The sequence below is a fragment of the Vombatus ursinus genome, unplaced genomic scaffold (assembly GCF_900497805.2).
Source record: "Vombatus ursinus unplaced genomic scaffold, bare-nosed wombat genome assembly UNPS02014779.1, whole genome shotgun sequence".
Taxonomy (NCBI): domain Eukaryota; kingdom Metazoa; phylum Chordata; class Mammalia; order Diprotodontia; family Vombatidae; genus Vombatus; species Vombatus ursinus.
In genome coordinates, this window is record NW_020954557.1 from 41,810,688 (window position 1) to 41,825,985 (window position 15,298).

The 15,298-nt window shown below is 39.3% G+C and overlaps 1 protein-coding gene across 5 annotated transcripts in view; it reads left to right on the plus strand.

Annotated features, from left to right (window-relative positions):
* WIPF1 (WAS/WASL interacting protein family member 1) overlaps positions 1-15,298 on the plus strand; it is a 170,572-nt gene that overhangs the window by 96,518 nt on the left and 58,756 nt on the right. The window contains exons 3-4 of one of the 5 annotated variants that reach the window (XM_027865770.1): positions 8,178-8,278; positions 11,688-11,749. The exons of 2 other annotated variants lie outside the window; for them this stretch is intronic. The gene's annotated coding sequence lies outside the window, so the exon portion shown is untranslated. The remainder of the gene's footprint in view (positions 1-8,177; positions 8,279-11,687; positions 11,750-15,298) is intronic. 2 more of the 5 variants (XM_027865772.1, XM_027865771.1) reach the window with 2 other exon arrangements.

A 15,298-nucleotide genomic window follows, 5' to 3' on the forward strand; every position in this document is an offset into this window, starting at 1 on the left:
CACACACACACACACACACACACACACACACACACACACACACACACGGCGCGCCACTCCAGGCCAACTCATCTATTCTCATAGTGTTCTAGCTTCTGCCTCTGGCCTTTTCCCAGGCTGTTCCCCCATGCCTGAAACTTAACTCACACCATCACTTCATCTCTTAAAATTTCAGCTTCCTTCAAGGCTCAATTCAATTCATTTCTATTCAAGAAGTATCATTTAGTACTTACTCTGTGCTAGGCACTGTGCTGGGTGCTGGGCATATATAGAAAAACTAAAGAGCACCTGCCCTCAAGGAGCTTATAGTCTACTGAAACAACATGTACACAAATATGTATGTGCAGAGTATATGTGTGTGGCTATGGTAAATACAAGGTAATTTTGAGAGGATAGCTTTAATAACTGGGTAGGGGGGATTAGGGGAAATGAGGAAAGTCTTCCTGGAGGAGATGACGCTTGGACTGTGGTCTGAAGGAAGCTATGGGTTCTACAGGATGAGGTGAAGGAAAGGGCATGGCAGTATGGTGGACTACTTATACAAAAACTTTGAGGCTGGAGATGAAATATCAAACAGTTCCCCATGGAACAGTGAGTAGAGCAGTTTGCTTCACACACAGCCTCCCACTGGAAGCCTTTTCTGATCCCCCTAGTGGTTAGTGTTTTTTCCTCCTTTGAATTATCATGTCTCTACATGTTTTATCTCCCTAGTAATATGTAAGCTGCACGAAAGGTGGGACTTTCTCATTTTGTGTTTGTATTCCCAGCATTTAACACACATAATAAATTCATCTTGGATTGGTTTGGATTGGAAGTGACCCCAAAACCCTTTCATGAAGATTAAATTTTAAAAAGATTAAATAAATAATGAAATCAATTAATTCTAACAAAACAGTAATATGTGTCCTATATGTAGCTCAATAATAAATATAAATATCCCATATGGGATGACAAATATTATACCATAGACAGATTTCAAGTTGAAAGGCACCTTACAGGTCATACTATTTTTAAGGATTTGTCTTTCAATTCTCTGGCTCTGCTTTTTATTTTATTTTTAGGCAATCAGGGTTAAGTGACTTGCCCAGGGTCACACAGCTAGTAAGTATCAAGTGTTTAGTCTGAGGCCAGATTTGAACTCAGGTCCTCCTGACTTCAGGACTGGTGTTCTATCCACTGTGCCACCTAGCTGCCCCTGGCACTGCTTTTTAAAAATCTTAATATGCTTGTAATCTTTGAAGAGTCCACAATATTACACTGGACCAAGTATCTCTTCAGCCCTGAATTGTTTCTCTGCCTTGCTTACATCCTTCCATTTTCCCTGCCTATCTCTGAGCATTTTTCAGATGATTTCATTTAACAAGCCCAAACAAAGCTCTGAGAAAAGTAACACAGGGATATACATTTTTATCCTTCATTTGACTATGAGAGGTTGAACATAAAGATAAAAAAGAGAGTGACCATAGAAAATGATCAGAAAATGGAGCAGCTAGGTGGTGCAGTGGACAGAGCTCCAGCCTTGGAGTCAGGAGGACCTCAGTTCAAATCTGGCCTCAGACATCTAATACTTATTAGCTGTGTGACTCTGGGCAAGTCACTTAACCACAATTGCTGGGTGTCTAGACAAAAAACAATAATAATCATGGCTTTTCATCTTATTCCTGAACAGTATTGTGCATTAAGCTGAGGAAGCAGATGACACAAAGTTCCTTAAAAAAACAAAAACAAAAAAACCCCACTAGAATAATGATAAAAACACTGTATAATTGTAATGACCAATCATGACCCCAAAGAAGAAATAAAAAAAATTCATCTACCCCCTTTCCTTAGAGATGTGGAGGATTATGGGTACAGGGTATTGCATATGCTGTCAGACATGGGAACACTCTTGGTTGAGTCTACTTAAATTTTTTTTTTTTATTGAAAAGGAAAAAGACTCCCTGGGTAAAGACTGGGGGAAGTGTGGTATCTTCAGATATGACAGAGATATAAAAGCAATAAGCAGCAATAAAATGTTAATTTTTAAAAAGGAAAAAAAAAGGTTCCTCAGCCTTTGTATTTTGGAAAAGAAAATGTCCCTTTGGCTCTTCTCACACTGGCTTTCTGAAAAACCTTGGCCAAGAAATGCTTAATACCTAAATTTTTTCTGAGTGGCTTAAGCTTCATCTTAACTCTGGGCACTGAGCTAAGATTTTTTTATGCCTGACTGCCACCGCCTTGTGGTGCCAGTATCTAATGTGAGGAGCAGGGCTGTTGTTTCACTTTTTCAGAGTTATTAGGCCTTGCTCAGGATTGTTTTCTGCCAGCTTAGTATACATTATTAAAAGAAGCAGCAGCAACTTTGTGCCACCGTTGAAAACATCCATTTAAGAGGCAGCCCTGGTACAGTGAGAGAAGTCTTGGACTTGGAGACAGAAGACCCAGGTTTGAGTTCCTCCCCAGACATTTCCTAGATGTCTGCTTCTAGATAAGGTACTTCACCCCAATAAGCCCCAGTTTCCTCATCTATGATAGAAGGATAATATTACCTTCTTGCCTACAAGAGGCATAATGAGCATAATGATAATTTATGTAGAATGTTTCATAATTATACAAATGTGAGTTATTATTACTCTCCAGTAATTATTAATGCAAAGCAGCCATGAAAATAAGCATGAGCTTTGAAGCCTTTGACATGATTGCAGTGGAAAGAGTTTTAGATTAAACTCGAAAGACTTAGGGTCAAATCCCAGCTCTGTTCTTTACTACCCTCCTTTGACCTTGAGAGAGTTGGAATAGATGACTAAGGTCTTCTTTATATATCTGTGATCCAAAGGACATTGAAGAGAAGACTTTTCTGGGGAAAGTTTTGAAGAAGTAGTAGTACTCAGTTGCCATCTCCAGATAACACCAGTGACATGAATTCAATTCAACAAATTATTATTAAGGGACAGCTAAGTGTTACAGTGGATAGAACTCTGGGCCTAGAGTCAAGAAGACTCTTCTTCCTGATTTCAGATATGGCCTCAAACACTTCCTGGCGGTGTGACTCTGGTCAAGTCACTGCACCCTGTTTGCCTCAGTTTCCACATCTGTAAAATGAGCTGGAGAAGGAAACAGTAAGCCACTCCAGTATCTTTGCCAAGAAAACCCCAAATGGGGTAACAAAGAGTCAGACACAACTGAAACGACTGAACAACAGCAGTAATTTAGTAAGTGATTTCTGTGACTGAGGCACTGTGTTAGGCTCTGGGGATGCAATGACAAATGAAAAACTGTCCCTGCCCTCAAGGAGATTACTTTTACTTAGAAAGAGTTAACATAAAGTAAAGGAGTAAACATAAGTTTGAGTTGCTCAGAGAGCTAAAACTACAGGAGTCTGAAGGCAGTGATACATGAATTGAGCCTTGAAGGATGCTAGGTATTTCAGGAAGTTAAGATGGTAGATCACCAATTCTAGTTTGCCTGGTGAACTGTGGTGACACTCAAGGCCTGCGCCATGATCAAAGGAAAATACTACAATGACCTTAAAAGAAAGTTAGCAATCTCAGCACAAAACAAACATTTAATAAGTGTTTGTTGAATTCAGTTAAATTCTAGCCCTCTTTTGTCTTTTCTTTCTGTTCACCTTTTTTGAGGAATTATGTTAATGAGGAAAGTATGCATGGTTACGTGGATGTACTTGATGCCATTCATTGTACCTAGCAATGTTTGGCTTTACAGAAAGGGATGTTAGCCCAGTTGAGTGTGCAGGGCATGGATCTAATCAAGCTCTTCTCCTGCTTAAGAACTTTGGTGGCTCCTATTACCTCCAAGATGAAATACAAACTCTTCAGCCTGGTATTTAATGTCTAATCTCCTGCCTAAATGCCATCACATAAACCCTACTCTCTGTTTAGAATACACTCATTCATTCACTAATTCAATAAACATTTATAAAGCAGTTAATTTGAGCAAGGCACTGTGCCAAATGCTGGGGTTACAAAAACAAAAAACAAAGCAGATCCCTGGCCTCAAGGAGTTTCCATTCTACTGTAGGAAAGCAACATGTAAATACAAGATAATTTCATATAATCAACTGGAGTGATCACTCAAGACTTCCTGTGGCTTATGGCACTTGATGTGAAGTGCCTAAAAGAGGCTTGAAGAGAGCTAAAGAGTCCGAGAAACACAAATGAGAAAGGAGTGCATTTCAGGTATAGGGAATGGCTCCATGTGAAGGCATGAAGGTCAAGATAGACTATTATCCATGGGACAAGTAGGCCAGGTTGGTTGACTATAGAGTGCAAGAGGGAGAGGAAGATGAAAGCAGTCTGGAAAAATTGGTTGGAGCCAGACTGTGACGGACTTGCTTGAAATGCCAGGCAGAAGAGGTGATGTTTTATCTGGCCTAGAGGCAGACAGAAACATGAATTAGAAGGCTGTTTCAGTCCTCTAGTTGAGAGGTGATGAGGGCTTAAATTAGGGTGGTGGCCATGCAAATGGAGAGAAGAGAACAGATGAGAGAAATACTAGGGAGATAGAATCAACAAGACATGGCAGCTGATTGGACAAGTGGAAGTGGGGTGAGGGGGAAGTGAGGGAGAGAGAAGAGTTGAGGGTGACTCCATCATTATGAGCCTAAGTGACTGGGAGGATAGTGGGGCTTTCATTTCCCTTTTATCTCTCCCTTTCAGATTCCTTTGTCTTCTAGCCCCTAATACACTAGAGTTCAGTATATAGCAGGTTCTTAATCAATGCTTATTGATTGATTGGTTGAAGAAGCCCTTCCCTAACTCCCCTTATCCCACATGCCTTCCCTCTGTTGATTATCGCCAAATTATCCAGAATGTGTCTTGTTTGTACGTAGTTTTTTTTGCAGGTTGTCTGCCCCATTAGATCGTGAGCTCCTTGAGAGCAGGGACTGTTTTGATCCTTTTCTTTATATCCCCAGTGCTTAGCACTGTGCCTGGTACATAGTAGGTGCTTAATAAATGTTTGTTGACTCACTAACAGAATATTAGTTGATTTCTCCAAGTCTCAGGTTAAGCATTACCTCCCCTGGAAAGCCTTCCTTGGTCCCTCCCAGTTGTTAGCACTCTCTCCATTCAAATCACCTTGTACTGATATATTCGTGTACATGTTATATTCCTCCCAGTAGAATATAGGGTTCTTAATGTAGTTTTGTTTTTGTCTTTTTATCCCCAGAACCTAGCCCAACATAATAAGCCCTTAATAAATGTTTGCTGGATTTTAAAAATTGAATTGGTGGTATCAGTGGATATTTTTCAAGACAAGCTCATTTTCCCCAATCTTAATGGACTTTGAAAACTATTTATAGAACTGGTATAAAATGACCTTCCAAAATATGTGTCCACCTTTTTTTCCACTTCTTTATTTTATGGGTTAAAGGAAGCAAATCAGGCTTTAGGCTTAGGTGATTCTATGATATAGTCGTATCTGAAGAAAAGAAGATTATTTAAATAAATAACTTCTTGGGGTCCCCTGCAGCCCTCTTGATCTAAACCAAAGCTGGTTCACCCACTTGCTGCTTGAAGAGTCTAATTTCACCCCTGGGCCAGGAGGAAGGCATTCTGTGTTTGGAAGCATATAGTATAGACATACATATTTCAAATGTGTCTTTTGGGCTAAAGACTAACTTCTTCATTTTTTTAGGTACTTTTCACAGGCTCTGGACTCTCTTTTGAGTCTGAGGGAGCTATATATGTGAAAGGAAAGTGTAGGCAACCTTTAGTCCAGCCAGGAAAGGAAGAAAACAGAGGGAGAAGGGAGAAGGAGAAGGAGAGGGAGAGGGAGACGGAGAGGGAGAGGGAGAGGGAGAGGGAGAAGGAGAAGGAGAGAGAGAAGGTTACTCACTGAAGTGCCATGTGACCATTTCCCACCCTGTCTCCCAATAGACGGGCACATGTCAGGGATGGGGTTGAAGAGGTTGCATCTCTTCACAGGGTTCTGCCTTTCTCAGCATCTTGGCTGAAACCCAATTGATTTGAATAGAGTGACCCTGGCTTTGCAGCTACATCTGCAACTCAGAATTCTGAGTTGGCCACTCAGCTCTGCTGCTGATTGATAGGGAAAACAGGCTGCCTGAAAAACAAAGTTTTTTCCCTTCATCCTTTCCAATTTGTCTGAAGTAGGATAGTCTAACAGCCCAAAGGAAATATTGTGGAATATGCTCCCAGTTGGAAGTTAGTGAGGTAGAAATTCCTTCCCCTACGAATGGGAAATAAAGATCCAGGCAGTGGCAATGTGGCATCCAGCACTCATTATCCAAAGAAGGCATTTTGTGAGCTCGTGGGAGCCATATTTCTTAGTGGATCTCTATTGGAACTGGCTGCCTCATCCTTCCCACCCCTGTGGTTAAATGACCCATTCTACCACTCTATGGAATTAATTTAAAGCGTTGAAGATTTTTCTATCAGTCCTATTCAGGTACAAGAAGAAGTGGGTGGGTCTGTTTAAGGAGGAAATTCCATGACTTCCCTTAAACAGTGACCTGTGTGAGAAAAACAAGCCAAAAAGGCTCTGGGGACTTGAAACATGTGGTTTGTGTGTTGCAGAAAGGCCAATCAGGAAAGTAAATGGTCTGTATTTGAAAAATTACTAAATGGTCCATTTTGCGTCCCATCTCCCCTCTGAACCCCACCACCACCACCACCACCACCTTTAAGATGTTACCTTTCTTTAAAACTTGGTGTTGCTCTTTACCCTATGTGAAACAAATAAGGAACTACAGCAATTTATTATCATAACCTCCTTCCAGGTCAACTACTTCCTGTGGCATAATCACCGCAGCCCTTCCTTCTTTCTCAACTACTTCTGCTCCTGTGCTTTCCTCCTGACACCTTAACCCCTTTCCCTCCATAGCTCTTTAAGCTTTGCAAAGCACTTTACATATGCTATCTCTAGCTTATTTGATCCCTACACAACTTGTGTAAGGTAAGCGCTATTATTATCTCCATTTTCAGTTGAGAAAACTGAGGCTGGAAGAGGTGAAGTGACTTACCCAGGTCACATAGCTAGTATGTGTCTGAGGCAAGAGTCAGACTCAGGTCTGTCTTCACTCTAAGTCAGGAACTCTACCTCCTAGCTGCCCTAATCACCAGTTAAAATATTGCTAGATGGTAAGCTCCCTGAGGGCAGGGAATGAGTCTTATCTAACATTTGATCTCCCCTTATAAATAGTGGCTGATGCAGGATTGAGATTCAGTTCTTTTAGACTCTAAGTCCAAAACTCTAGCCAGTATGTTGCCAACAAAGACAAACCTATATATTTTCATGCTTCTAAGGGGCTTGTGTGGTACAGCAACTCTAACACAAGGTGGAAGCAAAAAGTTACTCTTTATTACAATCTTGTGTCTACTCCTCCAGGACACTACCGGCGGGAGAGAGGCAAGGCACAAAGGACAAAGCAAGGTTATATATCTTAACCAAACAAGAAACTCCCAACCCGCCACTATCCCTTACTCCCATTGGCTAGGAGGCGGGCTTACATTCTAGGCGAGAAAATCTTTCCCATTCCCAAAGAACAAGGAAACAAGGTATAGCCAATCCAAACATACACATCCTTATTTAGTATAACTAATGCTGACCTGGCAGTGGCAATCAGGAGGGAGTTTAGGGCCGAATTCCTATAGGTTTAGGTAATTTAAACTTATGGCCCGTTCATTCTCTCAGAGCCTGTCTTAGTTTCGAGACACTCTTTTCATCACCACCCTGAGAAGTCTTCACAGGTTATATCTCATTCAGGCTGGATTAGATGACCTCAAATGATGACCTCCTATTTCTTCTCTGAGGTGATACTTGTTCTTTGCAATTTTGCAATATTTATTTTCTGTTGGTTTTTGGTGGCTCTTTTTACCTTGTTGTAGTTATTGTATATTATTGTTTTCTTAGCTTTGTTTATTCCCTTTGTATCAGTATTAGGGAGTACCACTCCCTAAATGTTGGGAATTTTCCCAACTGGGAGCTCAGAGCAATTGTAATGCAATTGAGAACTTTTCTTCTAAAATAAACTCCTTAAAACTGAAGAGGTAGGAACCAAATGAACTTTAGAGGTCATTCTATTGCTCCCAGGTTTAAAATAAAATAAACTAAGTATTGTAAGAAGGTGTCACAAAGAGTCTAGAGATTTCAAGGAAGTTGTCTAATCCAACCCCTTAGAAATAAGACAATATATGTGTGCCTTTACTCTATGGCAGGTTCCCCAGCCCTGCTCTGTGGCTATGCTAGTCCTCCTAGAGGCTAAACCAGGAGTCTGAAAGAACTGAGTTTGAATCCTGATTTATACTCTACTTAAAAGGTGAGATCAAACATAGGTAAGACTCATTACTTGCCCTTGGGTAGTTTAGTGTCTAGTAATGTGGTAAGTGGTGTTGAGTTTACCAGGCTAGTCTACCAAAGTCTGTTTACCAGTAACAAAATGAAATTATTGTCCTGCTAGTAGTAATTGTCTGCTATGTACTTGGGCCCCATGATAAAGGAGAGTTTTCCTTCCCCATAGATGCTGCTTCAGACAAAATTTTGAAATGAGTTCTGTTTGTTTTGTATATTCTTCTGTGTACTTTACATGGGCTGAAAGTCAGAACATATGGATTCACTTTCTGGAATTACTCTTTACCATAACCTTGGTCAGTCACTTTCCCTGAGTTTCCACAATTATAAAAAATGAAGGAACTGGATCAGATGGTTTCCAAGGCCACTTCCAACTCTAAGATAATGTATTTCTGTCTCTCTTCCTGTCTTCCTTTCTTCTATCCAGATATTCAGGACCTACATATTGCCTCTGAGCCTCCCACTGAGATACCCCAGCCAAGCTAGCCACACATACAAAGGTCTCCAAAATCACACTCCTCCCCATAAGTATCCAACTTCAAAATCTCCTGTGCATATATTCTCAGGTGTTAAAAGGAAAGCAGACTGAACTAATCTACACCAAATTGTTAATACATGATGGTTCCTAAACCCTCCTAGAGGTATTTTCAGTTTAAAAAGAAGTGGCTTGTTAATACCAAAATAATAATAATTATTATTATAATTGTTGGGACTTCATGCCTTGAAATAAATGAAAATGAAAGAAGACTATCAGGTTGGGAGGTGATGTTTTTTAGGGGGGCAGTCACCATGGTGGCATTCTCCCAGAGTTAGCTTCCCCCAGACTGCTCCTGTTTCCCACATCTTCTTCCCTTCCTTTCCACAACTTTCTCTTTCTCCACTTCTTACCCTCCAGTTCTCTCACAAGGCCAGCTGGAGTTCCAGCAGTGGACCCTGGGCCCACCCTTCTTATTTGAGTTGTTTGTACAAGGCTGTTTGAAGGCAGTACATAGATTCCCAGTGGTCTGCATGCTTCCATGGAATTCTCTTAGCCGGCAAGTTAGACAGATGTTGTGAGCCGCTGTGGCCTGTGGGGATCGTTGGTGATTCTTGTGACTCTCCACATCCGGCGACTGCTCCAGCTGGTTACAGGGAGGGGAGACTTTTCTGGGCACATCTCACTATGATCCTTCCTTCCACAAAGGCCACATGTTGGAAAGAAGGGCTGGCCTTCAAGTTAACTTTATAAGCAGATTTATTTTACAAACCTATATATCTATAGGGATTTTAAAAATCAAAGAAGTCTGTATTTTAAAGTATAACCTCTTGCCTCAAGAAGAAGGGCTGTGGCTGAGGATCTCATAAAAAGGACCCTAATACCTCTCACCAGAAAGATGTTCCCCCATATTAAAGTATAAGTCAAGTTGGTCATTGTTACCACTGTCTACATCAGGGGTGGGGAACCTGTGATGTTAAGGCTACATGTGGCCTTCTAAATTTTTGTGTGGCTTTTTGACTGAATCCAAATTTTACAGAACAAATCAAATTTGGATTCAGTCAAAAGACTGCATTTAAGGATTTAGAAGGCTACATGTGGCCATTTGTTCTATAAATTTTTGATTGCGTCAAAAGGCCACACTTAAGGATTTAAAAAAGGCCACATGTGGCCTTAAGGCCGAAGGTTCCCCACCCCTGGTCCACACGCTAATATTCAGTGTGACTAAAGTCCAAAGGCAACATTAAAAAAAATTTTTCCTGTATTTGCCAGATGGTTATGATAAGAAGAATGTAATAAAAGTCCTTCTCTGAGCATAGGTCACCTGAAGCACTCATAACGAGTCACTTAATAATTAACCAGAAGTGCTGTGTTGAATTAGTATCCTCTTGCTCTCTCCTAACGACTCAAAGAGCAGACAGTGTGGCAGAATGGACAGAATCATAGAAGTGGAGTTGAGAGATGACCTGGGGTCAAATTATAGCTTGGCCACTGATTCTCTGAGTCACCTTGGGGAAATTATTTAACTTTGATGGGCCTTGGTTTCCTCACATATAAATAAGGAAAGCTAGATAGATGATCTCTAAGGTCACAAATTGCAAAGTTAGAGAAGACTTCAGAGGCCGGCTGGTACCCAACTAAGAATCCCCTTTATAATGTGCTCAATGAGTAGTTATCCAGGGGTAATTGAAGACTTTCAGAAATGGAGAATTCATAAGCTACCTAGCCAGTCCAGTCCACTTTTTGGCCAAACTTAATTGTTAGGTAATCTTTCCTGACATCAAGCCTAAATCTGCATCTCTGCGATTGTTCCTAATTCTACTCTCTGAAGACAGGAAAAATAAGTCTAATTACTCTTCCACGTAACAGTCTTTCCCATACTTGAAGATTACTCTCATGGCCCCTTCTGGATAGCAGACACTGCTTATGATGAAGTTTTCTGTGCTATTCTCCAATATTCACATTTTTGATTTAGTAGACCATCAGTCTTTCTAGTTGGTCATCTGGTCTCTATTGGTAAAATGGATTGGACTTCTCCATAATCACTAAAACAGAAAAAAAAAAAAAAAGGAACAGCAAGGAGGGTAAAAGGAAGGCCGATGAATAGGCCAAAAGAAAATGAAGGGAAGTGCTGTAAATTTTTGTCTCCTGGCACCTATAGGGTAGAAGGAAAGAATGGATCTCCTCCAAACCAAAAGATAAACAGTGAGACTGACAAGTAATAAGGATGAACAGTTCTGCCCAAAGAAATGGCTTTTCACTTCTATGAGAAGCTGATTTTGAGGGAGACAAGAAGGGGGCTTTCCCATTATCTTGGGCAACTTAGTTTGCTAGAAATGTCTTAGGAAATTCCCTCTGTTCCTTGGCAAAGTTTTGTCTTTTTTTTTGGTTAATTATGTTGTTCTTTCATAGGTCACAAAATCATATATATTTGGAGCTTCTAGGGACCTGAGAGGTCATTTTATAAATGAGGAAGCTAAACCCAGATATGTTCAATGACTTTACGAAATCATGTAACTAGTAAATAACAGTCAAGATTCTAATTCTGGTTGGTTCTCTTACTCCAGACCCCCATTCTTTCCATCATACCACATTTTATGAACCACCTGCTTGGGGTATGTGACAGTGCAGCAAAATTTTGTTTAAGCAGCTTGGGCAAAGACAGTACTTTTAAAAAGCATTAAACATCGTAAAACGGATCTCTCCGCACCTGTACTCCCAGGAAATAAGGCTAATGGGTGGGCAGGGCTCAAAACCTTTTTTGGTTTCAATAAACTTGTAAAATTTTGGATCTTAATCTTACTTGGAAACCCTAAGGACACTTTTCTTTCCCAAACTGGGCTTTTTCTCCCCTTCTCCCTTCTCTTGGCTAATCATTCCATCATTCGCCCTGGTCTTTCAGAATCTCTGCCATATTCCCAAGATTTCCAAATGGCCCTGTTTGGAAAGGAGACTATATTTTAAGTGAGTATTAAATATGTTTCTATATTGTCTTTTCTTCAAGGCCTCCTAATTCAGTGTATGTCAGAAGGAGTAGTAAGATCACTCCTGATTCTGTACGAAGGAGCAACCTTAGTGGTTTGCTGCTTTTCCCCCAGAGTGTGAAATCTGGAGCCAAGGCCATAGCCAAGCAAGTGTGCACCAATGTGGCCTCAGCCCTGGGATAAATGAAGCCCAGACTGAGACTTGGAGCTGAAATTTTATAAAAATATGCTCATATGCTCTCAATTGCTTAGTTGAATGTCATTCAAAATGTACTTGAGTGGGGGATGAAATATTAAGGATAAAAGGGCCTTGAAAAGGAGGTAGATTTTGTATAAGGTATTTGTTATTATTCTGTCATGTCCAACTCTTTGTGACCTCATTTGGGGTTTTCTTGGAAAAGATATTGGAATGGTTTGCTATTTCCTTTTTCAGCTTATTTTACAGATGAGGAAACTGAAACAAATAAGGTTAAGTGATTTGCTGGATTTGAACTCAGGTCTTCCTGGCTCTAGGCTTGGCACTCTATCCACTGTGCCACCGCCACCATACAAGATACTAGTTTGGGAATGTAGTGCTCTCTTGTGCTCAAGAATACCTTGGCATGGCCCAGCCTAGAGAGATGACAACAGGCAGCTAGGGACTGGCAGTCTCCTGAGACCACTAGCTATCAGATGTATTCTGACCCAGGTATAACCAAGGGAATAGAGAAACACCTGGATAGAATGTGAATGCTTAGTCTCTTTTGGTAGCATAGATCCCTTTGGCAGTCTGGTGAAGCCTTTGGTATCTCTTCTCACAATGTCATTAGGTGCCAAAAACAAAATACATAGAATTTACAAACAAAACCAATTACATTGAAATACAGCTATTTAAATATATATATATTTAAAGTTAATGGACTCCAACTTAAGAATTTGTGGCTTTGAAGCTCTTTCCTAAGAGCATACCTGATGCTGACCTTGTGACCTTTGTCATCATGGTCCAGCCCTCTGATGTACTTCACCGCTGCGGTCTGTCCAGTCTGCAGCACCAGCTGATGCACAAGGCTTAATCTTTTTTTTTTTTAATTTAATTTTATTTTCAGTTCCAAATTCTCTCCTTTTCTATTACCCTCCCCCATCCATTGAGAAGCAAGAAAAACAAAGCCCATTACAAATATATGCAAAATAAATTCCCACATTAGCTATATCTAAAAACACAAACAATGAAAAGAACATATGTTTTGATCTACCCTTTGAGTCCATCACTACTGTCTGAATGTCGATAGCATGTTTCATCACGAGTCCTCTGGGACTGTCGTTGATCATTGTGTTGATCAGAGTTCCTAAGTCTTTCTGAGTTGATTGTCTTCCAATATTGTTTTTATTATAGAAATTGTTCTCTTGGTTCTGCTCACTTCATTCTGCATCAATTCATACAAGTTTTTCTAAGTTTTTTCTGAAAGCATCCTTTTCATCATTTCTTACAGCACAATAATATTCTATCACATTCATATACCATAACTTGTGCAACCATTCTCCAATTGATGGACATCCCCTTAGTTTCCAGTTCTTTGCTAATGCAAAAAGAGCTGCTATAAATATATTTGTACATATGGGCTCTTTCTCTCTTTCTTTGATCTCTTTCAGGCATAGGCCTAGATGCGTTATTACTACCCAAAGGGTGTGTTGTTAAGTTTAATAACTTTTGGGACAGAATTCCAAATTGCTTTCCAGAATAACTGGACCACTTCAGCTCTACCAACAGTGCATTAATGTACTTGTTTTCCTGAAGCCCCCAGCATGTCATTTTTCCTTTTTGTTAATTTTGCTGATCAGATAGGTATGAGGTACCTAAGAGTTGTTTTCACTTCCGTTTTTCTAATTGTTAGTGATTTGAGCATTTTTTAACATGGCTATTGAAGTTCAGATTTTTTCCTCTAAAAAATTGTCCATCCATATCCTTTGACCATTTTATCAGCTGAAGAATGGCTTTTATTCTTATAAATTTGACTCTGTTTCCTATGTATCATAGAAATGAGACCATTATCAGATAAACTTACTGCAAATATTTTTTCCTCCCTTCTAACTGTAGCTGCATTGGTTTTGTTTATGCTTATAAATCTTTAATCTTATGTAAATAAAATTGTCCTTTTTTACTTCCTGTGAACTTTTCTATCTTTTCTTTGGTCATGAACTCTTCCCCCGTCTATAAATCTGACAGGTAATTTCTTCCAAACTCCTCTAATTTGCTTATTATGTCATGTTTATCTTAGTATACTGTGTGAGATATTGGTCTACACCTAGTTTTTGCCAGACTGTTTTCCAGTTTCCCCAGCCATTTTTGTGAAATAGTGAATTCCAGCTCCCCAAAGCTAGGATCTTTGGATTTATCAAACATTATGTTACTGTGATGATTTGCTTCTGTATATTGTATACCTAATCTATTCCACTGACAAATCTCTATATCTCTTATCCAATGCCAAATTTTGACAACTAACAGCTTTATAGTATTGTTTCAGATCAGGCACTACAAAGCACCCTTCTATCTCATTTTTTTTTCCCCTACTGATTCCTTTGATATTTTTTACCTTTTGTTTCTTCACATAAATTTTGTTATGATTTTTTCTAGTTTTATAAAGTCATCCTTTGGGTAGTTTGATTGATATGTGGCACTGAATAAATCAATTAATTTGGGCAGTATTGTCATTTTTATTATATTGATTCAGCCTATCCATGAGCAATTAATATTTCTCCAATTATTAGGTCTGCCTTTACTTGTGTAAAGAGTGTTTTAGGGGCAGCAAGGTGGACACATAATACTCACTAGCTGTGTGACTTTGGGCACCCCAACTGCCTCACCAAAAAAAAAAAAAAAAAGAGTGTTTTATAATTCTGTTCATAAAGTTCCTGTGTCTACCTTGGGAGGTATATTCCAAAGGATTTTATACTGACTGAAGTTGTTTTAAATGGAATTTCTCTACTTCTTATTGCTGGATTTTGTTGGTAACATACAGAAATGCAAACAATCCACTTGTGTTTATTTTATATATTGCAACTTTGCTTGAGTTGTTAATTGTTTCAATTAGTTTTTTTAGTTGACTTTCTAGAGTTCTCTAAGTAAACTATCTTATCATCTGCAAAAAGTGATAGTTTTGTTTCTTTATTGACTTTTCATTCCCTTTATTTCCTCCTCTTGTCTTATTGCTATAGCTAGCATTTCTAGTAGAATATTAAATAGTAATGGTAAAAATGGACATCTTCACTTCACTCCTGATCATATTGGAAAGTTTTCTAGCTTTATCTTCATTACAGATAATTCTGGCTCTTTGTTATTAATAGAAACTACTCATTATTTTAAGGAAAATTTCATTTATTCCTATGTGTTATTTATTTCTGTGTGGTTTTTAAAACAGGAATACATGTTGTATGTTATTGAAAGCTTTTTCTGAATCTCTTGAAATATTCATATAATTTTTGCTGCTTTTGTTATTAATATGATCACTGCTTATGGTTTTCCTAATATTGAACCAGTCCTGCATTCCTGGTG